Source organism: Gorilla gorilla, chromosome 10, assembly GCF_029281585.2.
Source record: "Gorilla gorilla gorilla isolate KB3781 chromosome 10, NHGRI_mGorGor1-v2.1_pri, whole genome shotgun sequence".
NCBI lineage: Eukaryota > Metazoa > Chordata > Mammalia > Primates > Hominidae > Gorilla > Gorilla gorilla.
In genome coordinates, this window is record NC_073234.2 from 86532680 (window position 1) to 86544785 (window position 12106).

At 37.8% G+C, this 12106-nt stretch overlaps 1 protein-coding gene across 5 annotated transcripts in view; it reads right to left on the minus strand.

Moving 5' to 3' along the window:
• The window catches only part of TSPAN8 (tetraspanin 8), a 254116-nt gene that overhangs the window by 105035 nt on the left and 136975 nt on the right, over positions 1 to 12106 (minus strand). Inside the window, exon 1 of one of the 5 annotated variants that reach the window (XM_055358043.2) lies at positions 6590 to 6635. The exons of the other annotated variants lie outside the window; for them this stretch is intronic. The gene's annotated coding sequence lies outside the window, so the exon portion shown is untranslated. Of the gene's footprint in view, positions 1 to 6589; positions 6636 to 12106 lie in introns of those variants that run through there. 5 annotated transcript variants of the gene reach the window in all.

A 12106-nucleotide genomic window follows, 5' to 3' on the forward strand; every position in this document is an offset into this window, starting at 1 on the left:
GCACCCAGATACATAAAGCAAATATTATTAGAGCTAAAGAGAGAGGTAGACCTAAATACAACAACACCTGGAAACTTCAACATCCCACTTTCAGCATTGGACAGATCTCCCAGACGAAAATCAACAAAGAAACATCAAATTTAATCTGTACTATAGAGCAAATGAATCTAATAGATATATGGAACATTTTATCCAAAACCTGCAGAATACACATTCTTCTCCTCAGCATGTGAATCATTCTCAAGGATAGACCGTATGTTAGGTTACAAAACAAGTCTTAAAACATTCAAAAACTTGAAATAATATCATGCATCTTCTATGACCACAATGAAATAAAACTAGAAATCAGTAACAAAAAGGAATTTTGTAACTACACAAACACATGGAAATTAAACAATATGCTCCTGAATGACCAAAGGGTCAATGAAGAAATTAAGAAGGAAATTGAAGGCTGTTGTAGTGGCTCACATCTATAATTCCAGCACTTTGGGAAGCCAAGATGGGAAAATCGCTTGAGCCCAGGAGTTTGAGACCAGCCTGGGCAACACAACAAGACCTTGTCTCTACAAATAACAAAAGAAAAAATTGGGTGGGCATGGTGGCATGTGCCTGTGATCCCAGCTACTTGGGAGGTTGAGGTGGGAGGATCACTTGAGCCCAGAAATTTAAAGATGCAGCAAGCCATGATCATGCCATGACTCTCCAGCCTCAGTGACAGAGTGAGACCCCACCAAAAAAAAAGAAGAAAAATTTCTTGAAGCAAATGATAATGGAAACACAACATACCAAAATTTGTGGGATACAGCAAAAGCAGTACTAGGAGGGAAGTGTATAGCTGTAAGTGTCTACACAGATAAAGAAGAGAAACTTCAAATGAATAACCTAAAAAGTATGCTAAGAAACTAGAAAAGCAAGAGTAAACTGAACCCAAAATTAGTAGAAGAGGAGAAATAATAAATAAATAAATAAATAAATAAATAATAAATATCAGAGAAAAAATAAATGAATTTGAAATGAAACAAAAATAATACAAAAGAACAACTAACAAAAAGTTGGTTTTTTAAAAAGATAAACAAAATTGACAAAGTTTTAGCCAGACTAACAAAGAAAAAAAATGGGAGAAGATTCAAATAAATAAAATCAGAGATGAAAAAAGAGGCACTAAAACTGATACCACACACATTCAAAGGATCATTAGTATATACTATGAGCAACTACATGCCAATAAATTGGAAAATCTAGAAGAAATAGGTAAACTCCTAGACACATACAGCCTACCAAGATTGAAATATGAAGAAATCCAAAACCTGAACAGATGAATAAGAAGAAAAGAGATCAAGTCATAATAAAAAGTCTCCCCGTAAAGGAAAGGGTAGGACTGAAAGGCTTTATTGCTGAATTCCACCAGACATTTAAAGAACTAATACCAATCCTACTTAAGTATTCCATAAAATAGAGGAGGACAGAATACCTCCAAACTCATTATATGAGGCCAAAACTAGACAAAGACACATTTTTCAGCATAGTACTGGAACTCTTAGCTAGATAAATCAGAAGTAAAAAGCATTCAAATTGGAAAGGAAAAAAAAATACACACAAATCAAACCCACAAATTATTCTTGTTTGCAGATGATATGATCTTATATTTGGAAAAATCTAAAGAATCCACCAAGGAACCTCAAAAATCTACCAAAACCTAAGGAATCCATCAAAAAACTATTAGAACTGATACGCAAATTCTGTAAAGTTGCAGCATACAGAATCATCATACAAAAATCAGTAGCATTTCTATATGCCAGCACAAAAAATAAATGCTTGAGGGGATGAATACTCCCTTTTTCCATGATGTTATTATACCCATTGTATGTCTGTATCAAAATATCTCATGTACCCCCTAAATTCATGTGCCTACTATGAACCCACAAAAATTAATTTTAAAAAGCTAATACAGTACAACCAAGATGTGCAAAGGATACAGAGTCTTTATTTTCTTATTCTTATAAACTCAATCTCTTCCAGATTAAATAACCTGTCTGGTAAATGTTCAGCATTTCAAACTTCCTTCCTCTCTCTTGCTTCTACCAAATATGTCATCTTGGTGTACATGCACTGATGCACCTTCATGATGGCAAGGGTGGGGGGCATCCGGGATGTCAGTCACCATCTGAGCTCTGGCTGCTTCCGGCCTAGGATAACAGTCTAGTTCATGAAGTGGTATCTGCTAAAGTAAAACTAGACCTGTCTGTCTTTGGAGATGTGCTGGCATTCACTGCTGAGGTCAATAGCAGCAGCCAGTTCTCTCTGATCTTGAACTCTTAGATCTCCCACTGTGCTCTTTCTCTAGTCTCCAGGCCTCTATACAATCTAACCCTACTATCTTACCTCTCAGACTTCTTTCCTGTCATTCATCACCATGCCCAACCTGCCTCCTTGCTGTTCCACCTCCTGACCCCATCGCTGTTTCTTGAACACACCTAGAATGCTCCCATCTCAAGGCCTTTGTACAGCTATTCCTCTCTCTGGGAGTAATGGCTTGCTCCCTTGCTATATTAGAATCTTTGTTCTTTCTTTGTGACACATTCCCTGACTATCTTATTTAAAACTGAACATCACTCCAGAGCTCCCATATTGCCTTCCTTGCTTTATTTACTTCTTTTTTTTTCTTTTCTTTTCTTTTTTTCTATTTTTGAGACCGAGTCTTGTTCTGTCGCCCAGGCTGGAGTGCAGTGGCACGATATCTCGGCTCACTGCAACCTCCATCTCCCAGGCTCAAGTGATTCTCCTGCCTCAGCCTTTCAAGTGGCTGGGACTACAGGTGCAAGCAACTGCATCTGGCTAATTTTTGTATTTTTTTTGTAGAGACAAGGTTTCACCATGTTGCCCAGGCTGGTCTTGAACTCCTGAGCTCAGATGATCCGCATGCCTTGGTCTTGCAAAATGCTGGTATTACAGGCGTAAGCCAACACACATGGCCCTATTTACTTCTTTAGTCCATTAGATTAGATATCATTTGCCTGAAAAATCAGGTTAGCCATTGTTTCAAATGGGCTACTTATCGTCTAATATTTCATATGTCTTATTTATTTGCTTTATTTATTGTTTGTCTCTCTCCTCAAGAATGTAGGCTCACTGTAGATATTAGGGTTGGTAAATAGTGCAGAGGACTCAGAATTATTGTGGTGTTTGATCCAAGACCTTGGCATTGAATGAAGTGCAACAGAGGTCTAAAATAAGGTTGAGCAGTGAATGGTACAATAAACGAAAGGATTTAAAGTTGGATGGAGTCAGCAACAGCCTTCCCCCATCCATTCATGTTCTCAATCTTTTAGATTTCCATATTTGCCCTCTTATCAGTCTCTACTGGCTTTCATTTTAAAATTCCAAAGGTGCTAAAAATTGACAAAGATGTATATTTTTGGTCAAAAATGTATGAAGTGCCTACTAAAATTTTTGCACTAGTGAAGGTAACACTAGCTGCTATAACAAAAGTACTCCAACTATATAGAAGTTTATTCCTTGCTGAGACTACCAATCCCATGTGATGTACCCAGTTGGCAAATGGGTTTTTCTACACGGGGATTTAAGGACCCAGACATCCTCCATCTTATGGTTCCACCCTCGCTATCAATTACTCAGCATCCAGGTGTGAGGGAAAAGGGAAGGTGGGGCAAACATAACATATGTTCAACCACCTTGACCACACACATCACTTTTTTTCACGTGCCATTGGTCAGAACTAGATCACAGCACAACTGGATGCAAAGAGCCAAGGAAAATGTAGTTCCTGCCTAGGTTTCTGTTTTCCTGTGACGGTTCTCTACCACGGAAGGAAAAGCATAGAACTTGCTGGACAGTGAGCTTCCTCTCTCATGCCTGCCATATGCTGTACAAGCATTCTCACATTCATCACTTCATTTATTATTAGAGCACCCTTAGAAGGTATTATTATCACCCATTGTAGCAACATTACACAAAAGAAGAGATTGACACTCAAACAGGCAAACTGACTTCCAAAGGCCTTAGAACATTACTTTCTTTGTGGAGATTTGTATTTTTAATACAGCCTTTATTGCCATATAATTCACATACCATACAATTCGCTGAATTAAAGTGTGCAATTCCATGGTTTTTAGTATATTCATAGAGTGCAACCATCACCATGATCAATTTTAGAAAATTTTTATTGTCCCCAAGAGAAACCTTGTACTCATTTTACGACCTATTTCCTCTCTACCTCCTTGTAGCCCTAAGCAATCACTCGTCTACTTTCTGTCTCTATAGATTTGCCTATCCTGGGCATTAAATATAAATGAGATCTTATGACTTGTGGCCTCTTGTGGCTGGCTTCTTTCACTTAGCATAATGCTCTCAAAGTTCATTCATTCTTTAGCGTGTATCAGTAGTTCATTTATTTTTATTGCCTAATAATATTCTACACCTTGTTTACCAATTTTTGGCTATTAGGAATAATGCCACTAGGAACATTTGTGAAAAAGTGGCTGTGCCAGTTTACAATCCCACCAACAGTGTATGAGAGTGTTAATTTCTCCACACCCTCTCCAATATTTATTATTATCTGTCTTTTTCATTTTGGCAAAATTTGCATTTTGAAAGATGACTGTTTCTAGCAAATTCCAGGCCTGGAAATTATGGTTCAGTTCCCCCAGTAAGAATCTAGACAAGGAGTGGCAGGAAAAAGTTTAAAGGATGGTTTGTCCTGTATACTCTTTCTTCCAGATACACCTGCCCTAATCTGCTGGTTTTACTTCATATTCCAGATTTTTCCTGATCATCCTTTTCTTGATACTCCACGATAGATACTTGGGTGCAGAAGTGTTGAGCCATTTGTTTTGACCCAACCATTTTGGCTCTGTGGATGTTCTGACCTGAGAATCTTTTGACTCCTGGGTTTAAGAGTAGAAAGCATTGCATCAGAATTATACTTAGATGGATAAATGCTCATTTAAAAAGTACTTTTAGTTCTGATTTCTATTAAGCTACTTTAATTTCTTGATAAAGTTTTTGTATCCCAAGGCATTAAAACATTTCTAATTTTTTTTCCATTTTGACTTTTAATTTACTGAAATTCTTTTCATTGGAATCAATTATTTTCCACATAAGGTTTAAATAAAAATGTTTTTCAATGTGGGGATTTTTTTGGTAGTGTTCATATTAAATTCTTACTGATTATAGTTTCTGCAATTACAAATTTTCTGTTATGGTCATTATTTGTACCAAATTCAATTGTCTTGAGTCAAATTATTCATATTAAACTTAGTAAAAAAGATTGGATTTTTCTGTCAATTTGAAGGCAATCATAAATTTTAACATGTTCCAATTTAGCTGTTCACAGTTTTATTTAGTATTGATTACTTCTGCCAAGTTTAATTTTTTCCTTTTCAATACTTGCATGTTTCAAGACGAGCATCAGCATAATTCTTCAGTCAGGTTTTCATCTCAAACATATGTTACCATGTGTTCTTTTAACTGTTGTCATTGTCTTTTGTGCTGATCATTTCTACCAATAATATTCAGTATGAATTGGATAAAGGACTAATTATTGATTTTTTTTCCTATTTAGCTAATTCATAAGAAAACTGTATGGTTTCCCCCAGCTGTGTCACTATTATTCTGCTGTCTGAAATTTCTCTGTATTGATGACCTAATTCTTCAATATATTTCCAATCAATTTGTGTGTTTAGTACTAACTGCCCATGTGGATAACAGGGCAAAACGCAAATGATGGGATCAGAATATTCTTGGGAAGTCAGCCAGAGGAAGATAAACATCACATATTCTCGCTCATATCAGAGAACTAAAAAAAAAAAAAAAAAAAAAAAAAAAAAACTGGAAAGTTGGGGACCTAACTCTAATAAATTTCAGCATTTGGCTATTAAAGAATGTATATACTTGGTGTCAAATGTTCCTGATTCAAGATATGCTAGGCATTAAAATAATCCAGTGTTACAAAAATTAATCTGGTCAATATGTTCTATACCCAACTAATTGTTAGAATTAACTGAGGTACTTCTTTTAAACATACACGTTCCTAATTTACCCCTTTCCATATCTGTCTGTCCCTGGCTAGCAAGCTGTCACTTTATAGTCTCCCAGCATCTGTAATATTTTTAAAGTTCCTTCAGTAATTTTAATGTCTATCCACAAAGGTTTGGGAGCCTCCTGGACTAAGCCATACTAGTAGGAGGCTGTTCACATGGATCATGCATATGACCGAATCATCAGGTAATCTGATGGAGTGGGTATGAATGTCAGTCTATAATTCAACACAGGAAAGAAATGGAACTTTATTTTCTGTGATTCAACTTATTTTCTACTTTTGAGATGCCCATCTACCACAGAGAGGAGAATAAGTCCAAGTTAGCCCAAGGTGTCCTTGTTTTGTCCCAGGATGGGTCTGAAGTAGAGAGATAGAGAGGCAGTTTTATTGACAAGGCATTTCAAGTGGAAGGCTGTTGTGTCACCTGCAGAAGCAGATGACATAACCCACCCAAACCCATGCAGTTTGGATGTCAATACTGATGATGCCACACACATACATCAAAAGAGTATAAAAATGTTTATTACTCACATAATTGAAGTATCTGGGGACAACAGGGCAGGCCTCTCAAGAAAGTCTGAAATGAAAGAGCAAAGAAAGGAGACTGGCCTTGGTTTTTATGATAGCTAAGGAGTAGGGTGGGGGACAAGAGTTCCTACAGGGCAGGCGATTGTGGTTTGGCCGGTACCAAAATTGAAAGCACGAGGCTTTCTTATCAGCTCGTCCAGATGTGGGGCAGAAGGGGAGGAGAGAGAGATGAAGCTTAAAAGCTGTGAGCAGTTGAATATTTAATTATGGAGTCACACTCTTCATCACAAGGGCAAATGCCCTTGATTTTATTTGTCCACACAGAAATTCTCTGAAGAAACCAGAAACCTGTCTGATCCTAGGTCTTTCATAGTAATTATTATGGTGCTTAGAGTTATGAATTAATTACAAAGTCCCAAGAACTGCTGTGTTTTATGTGTATATTTCATTTAATCTTGACTGTAATCTTATGAGACAAGTACTATCATTATTCCATCTAATAGATGAGGGAAGTGAGGCACAGAGGTAAAACATCTGCCCCAGCTGGTAAGAGGCAGAGCTGGGATTCCAACTCAGGCTGTCTGGTTCACATTCTATACTCTAACCTTTGCATTATACCACTGTTTCCTATCTTCCTGGTCCTTCTCATCCTATCACTACATAATATAACTGAGCTGCTTTGGTGCATGGTACGTTCTTTGAGATGGTGTCTACTTCTTTTTACTTGGGACTGTAATTCTGGAGGCAAGGCTCAGGTCCCTACTCTCCAGAAACAGACTGGCCAGCATTCTAGAATAAATCAAGTGATACTTTCCAGTTGAGTAATTTAAGACAATTTCATAAAGAAAATATAGAAAGAGTTTTGGAAAAGCAACAAGAGATGAGATCGGGAGCCATCACCACCCTACACCGCAACCTGAATGAATGAAGGGAGGAAGTGGCCCAGGAATGAGAAAGTGAGCTGTGTGGAGAGTGCCCTCTCAGAGGAGCTGTGGCTTTCTGAGGAAGAACATAGCTGTGAAGGCCTGGGAGACATACCCTGACCTGACTTTCTTCTTGTTCTCCAGATCTCTTGCCGGTGCCTTCTACTGGCCAAACCCAATAGAAAAATGGAGGATCAGAGAATTGTTTACGCAGTTTATATGCATCAGCTCCCCTGAGGCACCAGGTAGGGTGAAGGACAGAAAGTATCCTGGGGAAGTAAAATGGAAAATGTCCATTGTAGGCTTATCAATATCTATGCTTTTATCCATCCACCCTCCTCCTCCTCTTTTTTCTATCTCCAGTCCAGGTAAACACACACACACACACACACACACACACACACACACACACACACACACACACACAGACACACACACATTTGGACAGGAAGCTGGTAGGGTCAGGGAGCTCTTTCTCTCTCTTTACCCCCAAGCCCTCTTTTGTCCATTTGTTAAGAGCCCACTCAACTGCAAATACTAAGTAGCTCCCATATATTGGCTTAAACACAAGATTGTGTCATATGACCACCCAGGACGAGATGAGTATGTGCCCAGCAAGTAGTTTTAGCTGGTATAATTGGAATTCTCCTTAAAAGGACAGAGGAAACATGTATTGGGTAGGCAGCTATCAGTGCTTGGCATTCTTGCTATTTTATCTATAGAAGAAATCCCCTCTGTTCCCTTAACTGCTCAGGCCTTTGGAAATCAAATCCAGAAGGAGACTTACAGGCTTTCTGATATATGATATATATATATTATATGATATATATGATATATATATCTCAGATATATATAATATATAATATATATTATATAATATATATTATATAATATATATCTCAGATATATATATCATATAATATATAATATATATAATATATATTATATATATTATATATATCTGAGATATATATATTATATATATATAATATATATTATATATATTATATATATCTGAGATATATATATTATATATATATATTATTATGTATCTGAGATATATATATATATATCATTGATGTAGAGTTGAATACATGGCTGTGTAGCTAGTCCCTATGTCTCAGAGCTTCTTCCAGCTTGGTATGACTATTTGATCATCTCACCAACAGATTGGTGCATAAGTGATGTGTGCCCCTTTGATCTGGGCCTTGAGACACTGAACATATGCTTCTGACAACTTCTTCCCCTTTTTACAGTTTAAAAGCTATCTATGATCAGATTCGGCTATGCCGTACGGAATAATAAACCAACAAGGTAACATATCACTAAATGTCTTCATGGATGAAAGACATGCCCAAATCTGGATTGTTAAACCCAGCACTATTATGAGAAAGGCCTAAGAACTTCTTTGTTCTATAAGCAACTGCCATTTAGGGTCTCTTTGTTATATTATTTGTCCTATCTAATACAGCTTCTGTCCCAAATATGCTTTTCCTGGATGGTAACTGCCTTATGCAAAGCTGTGCTGAGTTTATTTGTAATATTTTCCCAAAGCTCCACAAAGTCAGTGGTTGTGAATTTTTGCCTCTCATGTCTACTTGACATTTCCTATTTTCTGAGAATTTTCTTCCTTCTTCAAGCCCTGGTTCCAGCCCTCTCACCCCCATCCATAAAGTTCAGATGGACATAGAGGGATTGTTCTTGTGAATTAGCACTATTGTTTGGGAAATCTAGATTTTACCAACAATGAAGATGAACAATTAGGAGTTAGGTCATGTGCAAGAGGGATATGGGGGAACAGCCAAAGGAGACTATGACACACAAAGGCCACAGTGGAAAATTTTCACCACCTTTTCTGTAGGTCAGTGGGGAGCTTGATTTGTCATTTAACTAAATCTTGATTTGCTCTCAAGACTATACCACTCACTCAAGACTATACCACTCAAGTGGTATAGTCTCAGGTTCACTGGTGATGACAGCTATCAGGGCTTTTTCAAAGTAATTATACCTCTCTTTCCTGTCTTTCTGATGAAATTTTGCCAAATAATTGAATTTTAATGATTTCTCAAGTGAGGGTGCAGAAAAAAATTACAATGTTACAGAGAATACAATGAATGACCGTCAAGGTATGTACTGACAGGTGATACGGTTTGGCTGTGTGTCCCCACCCAAATCTCATCTTGAATTGTACTCCCATAATTCCCACATGTTGTCAGAGGAACCCGGTGGGTGGTAGTTGAATCATGAAGTCAGGTCTTTCCCGTGCTGTTCTCACTATAGTGAATAAGTCTCACAAGATCTGATGATTTTATAAGGTGGAGTTTCCCTGAACAAGCGCTCTCTTTGCCTGCCACCATCCACGTAAGACATGACTTGCTCCTCCTTGCCTTCTGCCATGATTGTGAGGCCTCTCCAGCCATGTGGAACTGTAAGTCCATTAAACCTTGTCTTCTTCCCAGTCTCAGGTATGTCTTTATCAGCAGCATGAACACAGACTAATATAACAGGAGAATAATCAGAATGCCCTGGACAATGCCCTGGACGATGCCTGGATAAGACTCTGCCTGATCTGGGATTATGCCAGAAAACAAATCCCATTTTCTCCCTGAGTCTACAATGAATGGAGGCTTGACATCAGTGCGTTTGTGTAATACTTGTCCATCTTCCTGATTTTCCCAGAGGAATGAAACTATGAAAAGAAATTTAAAGAATAAAAATTTGGGCTAAAAAAGTAGGATAAAAGACAAAGAAAGATACGGTGGTCTGTGACTCTTAAAGTTCATGTGTCTTGAGCTAAAAGTCTTGTATAGAGGTTATCCACATCTAGTAGCCTGCTGATTATTCCAAAGATTTTGAGAACATTAACACCTTCATGATGTTATCTTCTGGAGGATTCCAAAGGAGTCTGTTTTAGATCTCCTTTGACATATAAGTCCAGGAAATTGATATGTCTTTTTAACTGGGAGACAGAGATTCAAGAGTTGATTCCCTGGAGTTTTACTGCAATGTTTATGGGTTAACAATAGTAGACATCATTCTTTCCAATGAAGTTTGAGGACAGTCTTATGTTGGTGTTATTTTCTGCAAACCAAGACTTAAAGCTGAAGGTCATGTAGGAATTCCTGTAGTTTACCATTGGGAAAAGCTGCTTGGACCTATTAATTATAAATTTCTGCATACTGAATTAACCCCCTACAATAGTTTGCCATATTGGACTGTAAAAGCGCAGTCAAGAACAAGAGGTGAGATCATTAGATGCATTGGGCATTCAGTGACCAGTTCATACGGTGATAAGTCTACGAACTCCTGTTAGAGTGACCCTAGTGGCCAAGAGAGCTAAGGGCAAAGTCTTCAGCTACGGCAGCTAAAGTTCCTCAGATAGTTTTACACGTTTCAGCTGGAACCTGTATCACCAAGCAAACTGGTGAGTATTGCCAAGTTGAAAACACAAAGTCTAAAACTATCTTTGCTACTATCAAAGCAGCTTCCTTATGACAATGAGAGGTTTCTAGCCAAACAGAAAACAGAGACATAGTAGTAAGGACACATTCATAACCACATAAGGTGAATAACAAAATGAAATCCACTTTCAGATTCAAGTTCAAAAGGGGGTCTAAAGTTTTGGCTTGTGTCCATGTCCCAGCTTTATAATTTCCCCGAAATAGTAGGCTTGACAGATAGGAAATGCACCAAAGATGTGCTCTACAATCCTATTGAAGTATCTCCACCAACACTTATTTATTATAGTTTTTAAATTTTCCTTTCCATGATGGGTGCATATAACATCTTTTGGGAGGCCCAGTTCAGCATCCTGAGCAAACCAAGAGACCATCTTGGTGCCACCACAGCTATCTGAGATGGGAAAACAATTTTATCTTTTCCAATACACTTCTTCAGAACCAAGTGTTTGATACTGGAGTCAATTCAAGACCAGATGCCAATAGTCAGGAGTTACTTTTGGCTTTGAATCTTGGACAGCCTGGAAGTGTTAAAGCAGCTCATTTAGTACCGCATAGTAATCTGCTCAAGCATTAGCCTTTGTTTCTTGAGTCTGCTTTTTACTATGGACTCAACCTTAATATAGCCAATTCCTTTGGAAGAAACAAGGCATCTAATAGGATTTTTATGTGACTGCCATGTTTAATGGGAATACCAGATGCAGTTAAGAAACCTCATTGTTCCCAAAGCATACCAAGATTCATGAACCACCCCAAAAGCATATTTGCTATCTGTATAGATGTTTGCTATCTTATATCTACCTAACAGGCAGGCTGAAGTAAGTGCTACAATTGTAGTAACTTGCAGAGATTTGGCCTCTTTGGAAGGATAATATCGAAGTCAGTCTGAATGGGTTTTGATTACGTGTGCTTGATAGCCTCTTTGTTCAGTTCTCGAATAGACTCCATCCATAAACAGTTCTAAATCTGGGTTGTCTAAAAGAATTTTAAAGAGATCAGCGTAAGGCCAGAAAAACTGTTGCCTAAGTACATGACAGTAATGAGATTCTCTCTCCTATGGGAGAGAGACAAAGCTTGGGGGTTTTAGGGGATACAGAGATGAATAGAAATATGTATGGATGAAAAGAGAAAAATTTCTC